Below are 13,804 nucleotides of genomic sequence, written 5' to 3'. Positions count from 1 at the left end.
ACGGAGATGCAGGGAGCGTCGCGACGCTGCAGAACTTCCCCAGGCCGAGCTGGCGGCGGGGTTGGGGTCGGGGGTCGGGGGCGGGGGTATGTTTATTGCTGGGAGCTATCTCTTCTGGCGAGAGGGCGATGGCGAGGGTGGGTCGCCGCGTCCTCTGCGTCCTCCACGCGTCACACGGAGTCATTTTCATAATTCGGCCGTTCGTATTCTCGTCCGCCGGTCGGGCCGAATCGAACAACAGGCCGGAGGCCGCGGCAGCGCTGCGCGAGGACGCCGCCCCCCTCCACCCCCAGCCTCCTCCTCCTCATCCTCCTCCTCCTCCTCCTTCTCTTCACCCTCCCCCTACTACCGTCTAGTTCTTCTTCCGTCTGTCTTTCGCTCTCCGGCGCTGCCACGCCGCCTCGCAGGGTCCAAACGATCTCCTCGTTCCGTCGCAGCTCACCTCGACGCTCGTCGTCCTCCGCCTCCGGAGAAGCGCGGCTTCCAGCATGGCGTCACCGTCTCCGCTGATCTATTGCCGTCCGAGTCCATGGATCGATGTCGGCCAATCAACCGCCGCCGCTCTCGTCGATGGCCGTTCCTGACCACCGCTCCACCTCCAGCTCCACCGATCCTCTGGTGAACTCAAAACCTCGGCCTCGTTCACCGAGGAAACGGTCTTCTCCGTCAATCCACTGACACCTCTCCTCTCCATGATCGAGTGGATCATGTTTCTTAACCTTTAACCTTGTTCAAGCTTATTCCAGATAACTGTACAGAGACCAAAGATCATACTGGATCAAAGACATCTACTGGCTTCATTGGTGACCTGCTGGTCTCTCTACTCAGAGAGAATCCTATTTCAGATAAATCTAGAAGATATTATATTCCGCAGTATCATCGCGATTTTATGTGCTAGTCGCTAAGTCTGCAGCTGCTTAAATGAAATTTTCAGGTCAATGAATCGTACGATCGACTATTGAATTCGTATATCTTCGGACGGATTGATTGTATACATATAAGGAATGACAGAAACCAAGAGATTTTGAGCATCTGAGGAATATGCTGCTTCTTTCAAGTGATGATGGTTATAATGAACACCGTGGCGCATGGTTCGTTGAAGGAAACCCTCACTTTTTCATCCACCCAGGGTGCCGTGGTGACCGAAGACGTCATTGGCTGCAGGTACGACAACGGTGAACGGAATGAGAGGACTAGCTGTAGTCATTCCCTGGCAATTCTCTTCTCAACGTTCCTTTCCTCTTTTCCGCTTTTCGACAGTTTCATAGGCTGTGGGAACCCGGAAGGTGGTTTAGTTGAAGCGGGGGGCTCACGCCGCAGTCAGAGTTAACTGGCAACGTCAACTTTGTCTCAGGGCGAGCCCCTCCACTATATTAACCCTAATGGCTCGCGCGGATATAAAGCACAGCCCGCGCATACACTAACTCGTTATTATTGCGGCATAAATAACGCGATAATCCCGCAACCCGGGCGACAGTGGGAAGAGGCGGCAGGGATGCGGAGTTCGACTCGCTTCCGTGCCGAAACCCCCGCACCTACCTACCCCAAAACTTATTCCCTGCCCCGCCCCGGACCCCACATCCCTCTTCCACGAAACCCTGCCAGTATAGATATCTACCCCTTAATCCATACAACCGACTTACACCCCCGTAATAGGTGCTTGGATCTCAAAATCCACCCCATTTCCACTATACCGAAAACAGAGATCGCCCTTCTGTTCTTAGTTGGTGGAATGTTATGAAAATTTTCGTCGGCATGAAGTGTGAGGAATTAAAAATGTAGCTGAGGAAATTTTTCTCCCAATATTTCTCGTTCTTCTTCATTTTATTTGACTTCTGAATTTATCGCTACAGTCATTACGCCTCGATGAAATAATTATTCCCACTGCAAAATCGAGACAATCGTTGCGCGGCGTAATACCGAAGAGGAATAAAACAAGTGTGACCATTTGGCTGTACACACCGAATCTGACCAGACCCTGGCAGCTTCGGCGTCTGGCTCGTTATTAGCAGCCGTCTCGTTTCCGGAACGGTCGGCATCACGAGTTGTTGCCATTTCTACTATTTTGGCCAAGCTTGGGGTTCAAAGTGCGAACACGTTTCGATAGTAAAGTTTGTATTCCGTAAAACGTAGAATATTGTAGTTGAACTTTGCTACCGTAGTTATGATAAACAAAAGAAACAAATTATAAAATTCAACCCCTCCCCAGTAGATAAACGATATCGAAGATTTTTTTACACGTTTGCTTCTCACAATATTTCACTTGGTCTGATTAAACGCATTCGTTCGAAAGTATCGACGTCGGTTGTATCCAATAAATGATCAGCCGGGGGTAAATTTGCACCCTTACTACGCCGCTGCAACGTCAAGTTTGACGATGGCCGAAAGCGAGTTTAAATAAGTGAACAAAACTGGTCCGCTTATACCGAGACGACTACGTCGCATTTTGCGAGACTCGCCCCTTCCATGCACCCTCTGACCTATAGGTAGGGTACCGGGGGGTGGAGGGGAGAGGAGCCGACTCTCCCGGCTCGTTTGAAAAACGTACAGGCTTTTCCCGAGGAGGTATCGCGTTAGCGAGCTCGCGTCAGCATCGGTGACGACCAAGGTGGTACCCAGGGGTGCGACCCCGGCAGTTCAAGGGATGGAAGACGCCCGGGGAGGAGGGCTCGCGTCAATAAGCGTCCATCAGCCGTAATAGCAGGCACCGCCACCACGGATGCATTTAGATGGCTGTTTAGCCTCGCTTGTCTCGGTGTGGCTCCCGCCCCTTTCCTTCCCACCCACCCCCGCCGCCCTCTGCGGATGCTGTATCTCTCCTCTCGCCGTCCCGCTCCTCGTTCCGTTCGTTCCGTTCCGTGCCCCCTATATCTTCTCCCACGTACCGCGTTATAGTTTCACCCGTTTCTCCCGCAGCCTTCTCTTCGTCTGCTCTCGCACCACCTCGAGATCCTGTCGTTCTCCTTCACCCGTGAAAAACCCGTCCCCACCCACGAGTCGCACCGTTCGTTTCTTTGTAGCTGCTGATGGGGGAGCCTCTAACGTTGAGCAGTAATTAGACGGACTCTGGTCCCATTTTACTGCCTTTTAATTAATTTGTATAAATTGTCTCGCTAGCACCAATTTATATACTCTATATCTTCCCTGCATCTTGACGCTCCTGCCTTTACCCTTATTTTCTAGGAATAAAAGAGAAAAAGAAAGATAGAAAAGAAAAGACCGTTCACTTTGAAGATAGCAGTTAAATAAATCTCGAACAACTTGCCGCCTTCGTCTAGCACCTGAACGGGATACGGGACGACCAATTTGGGTTTCAGCGTTTGTCGTAGGCGAACGCTTTGAGCACTTCGAATCCTCGCTGGTCGTAGCAAAACCTGTAAAGTCCGCATTTGCACTAATTTTTCTCAGTCTGAAGGCGGTTTTAAAGTGTGAAAACGACGAGAGGCCTCAATCGAATTCTCGTAATTTTCCATCTTGATACGAACCGTTAACGTCAAGCGTCAAACAATTACTTTGTTGAAAAAGGTTCGATTTATCATCGTTCAAGTTTTCGATAATCGAGCAGGATAAATTATCCCAAGTTCATCTGATATCTGCGGTCGGACGATCTTTCGTTTACAGGGTATCCAACTCTAATCCAAAGCCGGTACACCGAGTTGAGCGAAACGTTGCCGGACTTGATGGAGGATTAAGAATCGCGGGTTGAAGGTGTGCGCGTTATTAGCTTCGACGTGGGTCCGACTGACGGTTTAAGAAGCGGAGGATCGAGTACCCACCATTCGATGGAAAGCGAGAGCCCCGATACACGGGTTTGCTCTCGTCGAACGGGCGGCTCTACTTATGGCGGTACAGGAATGCTCGGTGATAAATACCAGGAGGTTGGGGTGCGTCGGGGGGCCGGTTCAGGACATTTAAATAAAATAAGCATTTTACGTTAGGACGTTGGTGGATTGAAGCCGATCGTACGTGTTCCGAGCAGACGGCTGGACAGCGGACAGCCGAGGCACCTAATGGTAATGATCGGTTCGATCGGGGCGACGCGACGGTATTTACATTTACTAGAAATCAATGGGGAATACGAAAACACAATTATAAATCACGCGGGAAGGTCCCCTTGGACCCCTGACTCTCCCTCTCTCTCTCACTCTCTTACCTTTCTCGAGGAAAGGACGAGATAAGGCCGAGGCTAATGAATGCTGACGTCCACTCGGCCCCTCGGCCCCTTGGCCGCAGTGCACAAGCTGCAGGGTGAACCTGAGTGCGAGTGCGAGTGCATGAACGCGTTTTACACGGAGACGGTATAAACCGGGTAAATTCGTTCGCTCCGAGAATTCCTCGGTCCATTCGTCTGTCGACTGGCCACCAATACCTGCGGCTTCGACAAGTTCTCCTCACCGACGCCACCCACCGATCTTCGTCCTCCGCGGGCCCGGTTCCTTGAATGTGGGTCGTAATGTATTCCGTTGACACGGCCGCCCTGCACGACGCCGTCGCCAACACTAAACAATCCGATGGACCGCGATATCCTGCCACTGCCACACGTCACATCGGCTATTTCTATAATGGGGTGTATAAGGACGACTGCATACGTAAAGAGTGCCGACTCACCTTCGTCGACGGAACTCAGTCCACTCCACCTTTCCAAGGTTCCGATCGCTGATTTATTAATCGAGAATTTAGACGTAACGTTGTTTCTAGATTATTTTTAAGGATCAATTATTAGCTATTTTAAACTACAGTGATCGGGCAAGTGTGGAGATTTGGGAAATGGGAGGAATCGGGATGAAGTTAGCAACACTTTTTGTCTTGTTGGTATCTCTGATGAGAAAATTTATGAACCGGTTTTTTTCATCGTGTAATACAAATGTGGCTGACGAAGAATTAATTACAGTAATTTATCGAAATCCGTTTAACGCAAACGTCGATTTTTCAATGCTGTGAATATTTACATTAGTTACACAGAGCGCACATTTTACAACCGATCAGTCGTGACGTGACAAATTAAATTTTCTTCGACTCAAATTTTCTGGATGCACTGCTCGCGACACATTGATGGATTTGATGAATTTGTAGGTATGTAGATGAAACTGGAATTACTTCATTTCACTCGGAATTTAGCACTGACTATACGGTCGAGTTAATTTTTGATGTCAGTGGCACATTTAGCCGGGCAAAAATATTGGTAATCAATTCACGATCAGGATAAAAATAAACCCATAAGTTGACTGTATTTTAGGATTCTTGATCACATTTACGGTACGATACCGAAATGAGAATGGCAAAGGAACGATCACCGTCGGATTTAATTAACTAACCGACAAGGCACAATTAATATCCGGCGCCGAGTCAAAGTGCGGCGAAAACGTTGAGGGTAATTAAGGTAGAGCCGTCGTCTTACTTATCTGTTACTTAATCTGTCACCCTTGGTATCGCTTCTCGATATCAGAAACGCTCAAATCACTGAGTTCAGATTCTCGGGTTTTAGGTTTGAAACATTTGGCTGGTGGACAGCGGAGATTGGAAACCGAATGTCGAGGAAGGAAATATTAGCCTGCGAATTTCTGGCGCGGGTATGTGGAAGTCATGGGGAAAAGGAAAGGCGCCTTGTATTAACGGCGTGAGAGTCGAATAGAACCGAGTTGTGGCTTCACCGATGATTTACCCGCAGTTTTAATGGAGCTATAAATACTGGCTTTTCAATATATCTCTAGAGGACGGGATAGGAAGGCACAGCCAAGTCCTTGCGAGCGAAGGATTCACCGTCCCTTGCGTGCCAAGGATCACAGGAGCGAAGTTTGACGGCGATTTTTACAATTGAGGAGAAAACAAAAGTGTGTAAAAAAAAAATATGTATTTTCGCTCGACGAAATCGGCAATTTTTATCTCTACGTCATTTACCATGGAGTTTTCTAGGGGATAGTAAATCGAGTTGCGATCAATTCAAACGGCTCCATGACGCAACTCTCGCGATCGCTTCGTGCAGAACTCTCGAGCGACTGTCTCAATGTTTCGGAAAATGATAAAATACGGCGAGATAGATGCAGTGTGTATCTGCACACATCGAGGCGGGGAATAACATTGATTTGTGAAAGTGTGCTCTGGCGAGATTATACGGATTGAATCGAGCGAGAAATTGTCAATAAATATGCTCCACACCCACGCGACTTGTCAGATGGATTGGGATAAACTGGCGGAGACACCACGGCTCGATACCGAAGCTACAAGCTGCAATTGCTGTTGCTTATTCTCGAACCCGAGAGCCAAGAGTGGCACGAACATTCCCCCATTCTCCCCAGGTGAAAAGCGAAAAAAAAAAATAAAAAAAATCGCCCGCTTGGTCACCGTTGAACATTGCTCAGGATAAGACGTGGCTTTTGATCTCGGCAGTAACGGCTTCCAACGATGTTTGGTAATGGTCACAAATACGTTCGAAATAGGTAAGAGAGACTATTTCGAAGACTGCGAGTTATTCGTTAGCATGCCGGGTACAGGAATTACTACTTTACAACCAGTAAGGATCAGTGAGTAGGTATTGTATTTTCATTTACGTTTTTTTTTTTGATAGTTCTTGTTGTTTTTTTTTTTTCTAAACTATTGCTGTACGGATTTAAGAAGTTGTTCAAACTTTCTTTCTTTCAATCCAGACCGATTTCTCGGAGAGGATCCAAGCCGATGGGACTCGATAGAGCCAACATTTGGGGAGCGTCACGTCCGACGAAGACATACGTATAAGTCACGTCGTTTCGAAGTTGTACCTACCAAAAACGAGAAGGTTTGAAAATGGCTGTCCACATGGATGGTCGGCCAGACAACGGAGAGCGAGAGAGAGAGTGTCAGAGTGTGAGTGAGAGAGAGAGAGAGAGAGAGAGAGAGGGAGCGATAGAGAGACTGGTATCAGAGGACGCGACCCTCCCGCGGCGCTGCACCAACACAAACATTCACACTTATCTTAACGCCCGTAAATATTGCTCATAGAATATTACAGGGCCATAGATCGTCGGTCCACGCGGCACCCTCGGGCTGCATCGCGGTTCGGGGTACCTTTATCAAATAAACGGCTTGTATAATCACCTCTCTCCTTTTGTGTGACATTCGTGAGTCGATAAATCGATTTCAACCCCCGCCGCGATTCGACGCGCTTTATACCGCTCCAGTTTAACCCCCACCGCGGTTTCGCGAGATGTTTCTGTTGAAACAGTTCGACACCACGGTCACCATCATCCCCTCTCTTAACAACCGTTTCGGAAAACTTTGTATCGATCGGGATTCCACGGAAGAGAACGTAGCTTCGGATCGAGATCGAGAAGCTGCGGCTTAATTTCTCGGAAGCTGAAAACTCCGTAGATGGTGGAAATCGCTCGCTTCGGATCTCCAGTATATGAGACCGGATCTTTTCCTCGAGGATCCCTCTTTCATCCCAGCTCCGGGATAAGACGGGCCAAAGTCCGCGGGCTCTGCAAGCGCCTGCGTCCCTGAGACCCGGGCCAGCGCGCTATCGGCTCTATTTAAATACATGTCCACCGAGTGAGTTATAGGACGGTGCGCGTGATTTGTGACGAGCTCGCTCTCCCATTAATTACCGCAGCATCTTTCTTCGCCCTTCCTTTCCGAGCCTCGCCACCCCCCCTCCCCTCCCTCCGGTTTCGACCCCCGCCTCTCACCTCGTCGCAGCTCTTCGTATGTACTCGCACACACTTTTACAAGTATATCATGTGTGAAGGAACGTCCATGCACCGCGTCCTCGACGTCCTCGTCGTCGTCGTCGTCACATGTGCAGCGCTGCACTCGCTCTTTCTCCGGGGTTTTAATCTCTCCATTAATTGCTGCCCTTGTGCGCTCGTCCGCCGGGCCCGCAGCCTCTGGAACAGATTGGAAACGCGTATGTGGATGATGGACCGCGTCCGTCCGACGAACTTGCGATCAACCGAAGTGCCGCGTGTCAATGCAGGTGCAGAGAGAAGCGATTTGTTGAGAGGAATTATTCTTATCGAGGAAATCATCGCGTCGAGGATGGTCATTAGGGTGCAATAATTATAACCCAGTTTCACTGATCCTCCTCTTCGGTTCCAAGTTCCAACCAGTTTATTCTCTTCACGCCCTTTTATTGGGTTGTAACAACGCGCGGGAATCCGAGAGCTGGTTTGAGTCGAAATTGACGGTTTCTTATTTTCAGCGCAAAGCTATGTGAATCGGGATTTGAGCTTGGTGCCATTCAGGCGAATGCCGTGGCTCAGAGAAGCTCTGATAAGTTGAACAAAGGCGCGAGTGCGCGCTGTAATTTTGAACGTCAACGACGCTTTTCATTTCCTCCATGATTTATCAAGCCAAGCTCGAGTATACATGCTCACCCGCACTGTGTACGTGCAGCTTTCGATCCAATCACAAATATCTTGCTACAATCCCGATGAAAGTCTCGTATTCGAGACGCCCGCGAAACCCCCTGACGACGAACAGGACCTCCTTACTCTACAAGGACTTCATCCCCCGATCAAACTCCCAGAGAGGCGCGAAATTGAGCGAGTAAACTTTTACAAAGAAAGCTACTTGAGGCTCGGTAATTGCGCGACAGTATGAGACATGCTGTGAACAGGAAACGGGATACTCTGGGGAAGAATAATTATTGTCAGGACGAAAGACATGTGATGATGGAGAATCCGGAGGGTGCGGTAAATTAAAAGAAGAGAAAAAAAAATTCACACACGGTACTACGTGGAACGAGCATGGTCAGTAATTTGATACGTACAGTGTGCGGAATCGCAAAATTATCCGCAGTAATACATGCAAAAAGGGATAATTATTTTCTTTTACATTTTGCTTGAACAATTTTTCTTTCTTTCTTCTTTTTTTCTCCGTACCTTCTATCTTATCATTCTCTCGAAATAACGAACATAATTGATGCTCGAGTGATTCGAGGGATCAGCCGCGCTGTCCATCTCTGCCTTGGTCTCCAGGCCTTGCCACTTTTATACATACATAGTAGGTGTGTATGCACGGTGCTGCATGGTTACTGTAAACACAAAATGTTTATTTCTCTGCTTGGCACTCTCCGACAGGCCTGCCTGCGCTGCGGCCACGTTGTATATCAATCAAGATTCGTGTAATTTACATCCTGGTTTGCGCTCAGAGCCTCAACCCATGCTGCATAATTTGTCTTTTTCACCGATTATCAACCGCGGACCGTTAGGAATTCTTTCGATGCGAAATTCGACACTGCATTTGTATGTGAACAGAAATTCCACGGTTGAATTGAATTCGTAATAGTTAAATAAATGAACAAAAGACAGAATTACTCCACAAAGTGTTTTCTTACTCACTCGTTATCAGTTATAAAATTATTTCATTCCTCATCTGACCTCTCCATTCCGTTCATGACCAGTCTCCAAGTTCAGAGCGATCATTGCCCCCTTATAGACATATTTTTATCACTTCGTAGGAGGATGAACGACAATTTCTCTTCTCCGTGCAGCTGTTTCATGCGGTTGTTAATTCCCGATATTGCATAACGAGTCCTGTTCATGCCGATCGAGATAAGATCGGTAATAATTAGTTCCGTACGAATCGAGTGTCTGTGCGTGGTGAGATAGTGCCATACTACGTTACACAGTGATCGCAGCTAGTCAAAGACACCATGAACCGTAGGCGTGCAGCGGCGATGGCGGATCCACTCGTCCATCCTCTGGGGTGTATAATTACCCCCTAGATTCTCGGAGAGAGAACTCGTCTTTCTTGTATTCTATGCCACGAACTCGCTTTAGTGCGAAGGTTGGGGGTCGCGACCTCAGCTGTACCCCCGCGGAAGGGGCGCGACGCGTTTCCGGATTAAATACAGCGTTGATTGCGAACTGGGGAAAAAGTTGGCACGCGTCGATTGCACCTGCAGCATTGACATTTACTTTCGCTCCTTACATATATATGTATATACGCTTTGGTGACATCGGGAATATCTCGAATCGCGCGGACGTCGTCAATTAATGAAAGTGTCGACCGGCTTCGGCCCGGCTCAACCTTCCCGGCTAATTACTGACGGCCTGCGAAAGGAGGAGACGGGTGGAAAGACTGGCTGATTGTCAAAGTTCCGGAAGTCACTCAGTCATCTGCTCGAATAATCACGCTTTTATAATTAGCCGACTTGGTGACTCGCTCCCCGTTTTCTTCCAATTCACGTCTTTCGACGCTGCTGAACCTCGGTTGTACCCACAAGTCACTGGTTAGTGGACGGAAAAATAATCATTCAACGTATATAAACTTATTTTACTTCGGAATCGCCGGAGGTACAAATCTATTCAAATCAAGCGAAAATTCGTTGGTAGTAGCATTTCGTCATCGTCATCGATAAAAGTTGGTAATTATTTAGACTGCAGACTAATTATTTTGTAAAATGACGAAGGTTCAAACCCATGTTAAAAAATGAAAAAGGAACCTTTTCGAATAATCCGTACGGATAATCGCAACAATTGCGCATGACTTGGAATTCATTGAAGGTCTAGTTCGAAGGTTGACCAGGCGTCACCTCGCTGCACGATGACGGGTCGAATGATATAGAATAAGATCGTTGCACCGTGTCTATTAGATTTGCCGGTATCGATCAGCCCTCTTCCCCGTTGCCCATAGCTTCAATGCCGGTGTGTATGTATAATAAAGTTTCCGCTTCACCGCTGGACCATTGTATTCCGGATGCGTTTGAAGGAACCGCTGCGACCGTTAATCTCGGTTTGAATCTACTTGTCAAGTACAACACAGAGAAATAGACAGATCTAATTGTCTGAAATTAAGATGTCCGAGATACAACGATAAGGAGACGGCTTCAATTCGATCCTCAATCTGTACCTACGACACTCACATTCAATTCTCTCGCGATCACTCCTGCGAATTGATCCCTGCTAGGCTGTACCTGCGAAAATTTGCCAAAGCTTTTGCACGGCTTATCGATTCAATTCCAAAACGTTAAGAATTTTTCGCTTATAGTTTATTCATAGTAAATCAGAAATTGCCAAAAAATTTTGACAAAGGATATTCAACGAAATTACAATTTTTTCGTCAAAATCTTGAACCTTCATCGTGAGCAAAAATATTGCGACTAAAGGTACGCGATATACGAAGAGTTTTGACTCTCGGTTTGGTTCTTCGTAGATGGTAAATACCTACTGTAAGAAAACAGGGATTATCATTATTATTAATATTCTTATTATTCTTGACAAAGTGCTTGTCAGCGTAACGAAACTGTCCAATGAATACATGCGTGTAGATATTAGTCGTTGGAGTTAGTATAAGATGTATTGTAGTCGTGTTAGGACGAAAAATTTGGTAGGTTGGCGGCACGTGACGATGTTTGTAACGATGATTTAACGTGATAATTATTCCAAATGAAGTTGCGAGTTGAAAAAGGAATGGATGGACACACGGTGCGTTTCATGATAAAAATCTTCCTCTCCACACACATCTTAAGTTTATGCGCAGGTGTGTACATGCCTATACGTACCTAGATGCAATCGTCTCTCTATGGCGGGAATGTTAACATTAACTGCCGCATTTGAACTCACCGGTTTCTCATATCACTTACGTCAAATTAACGACATTTATCTTCACCACTTGGCAATTGCTAATTCGAAGGCGATATTTTTCCCTGTTACCACCTCGTGCCACGGCTTCTTGACGATGCATTTTCATAATTTTGAGCCTCATTTTTGACGAGAGAGTTATTATGCACAAGTTTTCGCGTAAGGTTAGTCAGTTTTTTTTTTTTATTTGTTGGAAGCACAATGAAAGAGTGAAATGACAGACAATATAAACCGTTGTCAAATCGTTATGTAGGCATTCTGACCCTCGAGGGAGGAGAAGAAGAGGAGGAGAAAAAAAGGGGTATAAATAAATGAGACGCTCGACTATTTCGGTTGCGCGGTGTGAATGTTTATTGCTTTTTAACGGAGATGTTAATAATTTATAAATATTTATCCGACGCGAGTTGCGTGGATTTATTAATCCGAGATTTACCACCATTTGAAATATAAATCTTCGGCTAATTTTCTACCGCTCACCTTTTCACCTTCTCACACCAGGCGCCATCTCTTCGCCCACGGCGAAACCAACCAACAGCCTTAGACTCGCGACGCACCTGCAATCAATGTGTTATATATAGACGAACAGCAAGCACATTTCTTTGCTTAGGTGTTTTCCCATTCATTCTGGTATTTTTGGTGCGTAAAGTGACGAGACGAATCACTGGACGTACCTACCTGCAAAAAGCTCACCCGCGCAATTCACGCGCTGGCAAAAATAATTTGCAACATTCCGCAGGAATGGTACGGCAGCCGCAGTGGAGAAATAATTTCAATATTAGATTACTAATTAGCGGCGAATGACGCATTCGGTACGATTTTCCTACCACCATTTTAACATCTATCGCGTTGGGTATAGATATAGGGAAAAATTTCGGGTCAATATTTGAATAAATAAAATACGTTACACAAAATCTACGGTGTGTCCGTACTTGCATCATTGATTATTCAATATTTGGCGGCGGCATCCCAGCGGCCTCCACAAACGCGAGGTTCAATCAACGCATGAATTTGTCCAATCGTTCGATGATCGTGCTGATTAAAAGCAGCAGGAGAATATATCACCTGGGTGTAGTCAACATATATAGGTATCTATGGTTTTTAAACGTGCCTGGAAACCAGTTTCTTTCAATAGTTTGTAGCACCTGTAACAAACATGCTCAAGTTTCAGTCTCGTGCACTGAGTCTGATTATAATAGAATCACAATCAATCGCTCTGTAGTCGCGGAATCCGAAAGCTCTAGCGAATAAACTAATTTAATCACGAAGGTGAGAAACGTAGAAACGAAACAAGAAGATATCGAAAGAAAGAAATCAAATGAATAAATACAATTCTCTTAAAAGATGCGTTATATAAAGGCGAGAAGGATTGATTTACGGGGTGAATCGGGACCCGAGTCGAACGGTTGTTGCCGGTCCGCCTTTAAAAATAGCAAAAGTCAATTTGTTTTATAGAGTGCATTCGTCAAGCCGGTGTTCCCAGTTAATTGCAGCGAATGCGACAGCTGAACCCGACCGTGTAATTACGACAGCCGACAAATCGGGTTCAAATTTCCCGCGCTTCTGAAGCAATATCGCTCGTATCTTCAATTCCGTTGGTGAGGTTTTTAAACTCTCGAGATTTTCCGTAAGTCTAATAACTTTTTCTTGAGCGTGTTTGTTTTTGTTTTTGTTTTTGTTTTTTTGAAAAAATCTCGTCGTTCTCTTGCATTCTCCACCCGACCGAGTGAGCAGCGCACGGTTTCCGTGATTCACGACGATCCGGTATAACCGGGACTCTCGGTGGCGCCGACCTCTGGGCCGCAGGTCCACGATGGGTCAGTGGGATAAGGACTAGGTCAGGTAAATACCGCTACACCGTCGAGGTTATAGTTATATTAGCTGGAACTATCTCGAGTCCCGCTTCTGTCGGCGCGCCTAACGACCCCGTCGACGATACGCCGTCCACAAATAGCGTGTAATTATCACCGGGCCGGGAAACTGCGCGGCATCCGTGTCGAGAAGAAGGTGCGTGTCGTGGACGCTCGAATCCCAGGCTAACAATTATGAAAGTCTAGGTATCGGAAAAGCTCCCGCTTCGCGGAGGCGGTGCAAGGGTGAAAATCCGCGTCCGTTTCAAAGTCCGAAGCAGCGGAGATGCAATTTCTCCGCGATCCGTATCTTCCGCCAGTGCTTATAACACGCCTGCATCCTGCGTCCTGCGAGAACTGCTTAATGTCTGCCATCCCTCATCCCTCATCCGCTCGGCC

The sequence above is a fragment of the Diprion similis genome, chromosome 4 (genome assembly GCF_021155765.1).
Source record: "Diprion similis isolate iyDipSimi1 chromosome 4, iyDipSimi1.1, whole genome shotgun sequence".
Lineage (NCBI taxonomy): Eukaryota > Metazoa > Arthropoda > Insecta > Hymenoptera > Diprionidae > Diprion > Diprion similis.
This window is presented reverse-complemented; position numbering follows the sequence as displayed.